Below are 2,088 nucleotides of genomic sequence, written 5' to 3' on the forward strand. Positions count from 1 at the left end.
CGCTTGTCCAAATCAGTTCATTTTCCGGCATGCAACAGAACGTTGATACTTTTTTTGGCAGAGATTTTCTTTTGTCTCAGCCAAGGAGTGATACAAATACTTTGTATTTGTATAGGATATTTGTATAAGATACTCTCTGAATGCTTTACGTTTAAATATGGAAGAAGCAAGTATTATTTCGAACGACGAAATAAATTCGTGCTCAGAATTCCATAATTTACAAACAGTAATGGGGGCCAAAAGGAAAGAACACGCGGTCCGGGAGGAACTTCTAAAGCTAATGAGAAAATGAAACAATTAGAAAACAGAGTCAAGAAAGGTTTGACACTATGATGAATTTTTTAAGAGAAAGTATTCAAACTTTGTCCAGCAGTGTTTTAGAGGATACAGCTTCTCGTAATGTGCACGAGACAAACATGTCTCATAATTCGTTAGCGGATCAGGATACCGGTGGTTTATCCACGCGGAGACTTGAGCCCATGGTATCAAATTTTGACGATTCATCTGGAATGCGTCCCATTATACCTTTGAAAAAGTGAAGTCCAAATTGAAGGGACATTAAAGCTGTGCCTGAAATGGACGATATGATATCCTTAGCTCCGTGTCAGAAAAGCTGCGTGAGCTATTGGGTGATAACGAATCCTCAGTACAAGAGGAATCTATTGCTGTCCATGATTTTGATAACAATCCACATAAGTTGGACAGCAACAACAACAATAGATTTCAGAACTTGATCAATAAAAATGACGAACATACAAAAACTCTAACTGATAATTTTGGCAATGTTTCTTCTTCAGAGGAAAAAAACTGGATTAGTTTTAGACAAAACACAAGAGGAGATCTTGAAAAAGTCATGGAGAATTACTGATCCTGAACGCTTGTCTGCTTATAGAGATTAATATAGACAATGTTTCCCTGTTCATCCAAACTCGTCAGCATTTCTACAAGTTCCAGGACTAGATGACATTTTAGAACCAATGTTTAGAAAAAAAAACATGGGAATAAAACCAAAAGTTGGGAGAAAAGTAAACATTTAATTTCTCAACCTTATAAAAGTATTGAAACTTTGGCGTATCAGGGACAGATGGCTGCCCGTATGGGTATTATTTCATTAAGCTACATGCAGCAAGCTTTAGGAACGTTGTTAGATTCTATAACTTGTCAAGATGCAGACACAGTTCAAGCAATCAAAGAAATTTATCCATGTCTACCAAGGCACTAGATCAAATGGGGAGAGCAGGGGCTTTTCACCATCTAATAAGAAGGAAAACTGCAGCACAAGACTCTGGAAATTACTAGATTTCATGGCGTCTTTAACACAAAACTCTGGATGGGAATTAAAAAAAACCCAGAACAAATATATACATCTACTCAGAGACTAAATTTCTTCTTATGCAAGAGAGAAAATTAATTAATCAAACATTTTGTCCCAAAGAAATCTATTAAATGACTGGAGATTAGAACAGGTACATGTAACCAAAATTGCAAAGTTACAGTCTCAAACATTTTGTAGAAAATTGGGTAATTATTATCAATAATCAAAGAGGGTTACAAACTAGAATTTCTTCGAAGCCCCCAGTTTTTAGGGGTAAAGAAAACAACAATCCCTCAAATACAAAAATATTGTTGAAGAGGTAGAAGATTTATTAGAAAAAATGCAATAGAGCCTGTCTCAAATCAGGAGAGTCAAACAGGTTTTTATAGTACATTTTTCCTTGTCCCCAAAAAGGGTGGCAAAATGAGACCCATCATAAATTTGAGACCCCTCAACCAGTATCTCAAGAAGCAACATTTCAAAATGGACATTTTAAACAAAGTGTTAAATCTAGTGAAACCAAACGATTGGGCAATTTCAATCGATTTTACAGATGCATATCTACACATTCCAATATTTTCAAAACATCCAAAATTAAAAAAAAATCGAAAGATTTTGTGTAGAAAATCAGTGTTGTCAGTGGAAACCAATGTGTTTAGGCCCAACATCAGCACCTCCAGTTTTCACCAAAATGGTGTCTGTAGTAGCAGCATATTTGCGAACACACAATATTCGTCTAGTAGTTTCCCTAGACGATTGGTAAATAGTAAACT

At 35.7% G+C, this 2,088-nt stretch overlaps 1 pseudogene; it reads left to right on the top strand.

Moving 5' to 3' along the window:
- Positions 1 to 288: 288 nt before the first annotated feature.
- LOC134232819 (uncharacterized) lies at positions 289 to 1,299 on the top strand (annotated as a pseudogene).
- Positions 1,300 to 2,088: the final 789 nt, after the last annotated feature.

The sequence above is a fragment of the Saccostrea cucullata genome, unplaced genomic scaffold (genome assembly GCF_032062105.1).
Source record: "Saccostrea cucullata isolate Sc308-1 unplaced genomic scaffold, CSIRO_AGI_Scuc_v1 ctg190, whole genome shotgun sequence".
Lineage (NCBI taxonomy): Eukaryota > Metazoa > Mollusca > Bivalvia > Ostreida > Ostreidae > Saccostrea > Saccostrea cuccullata.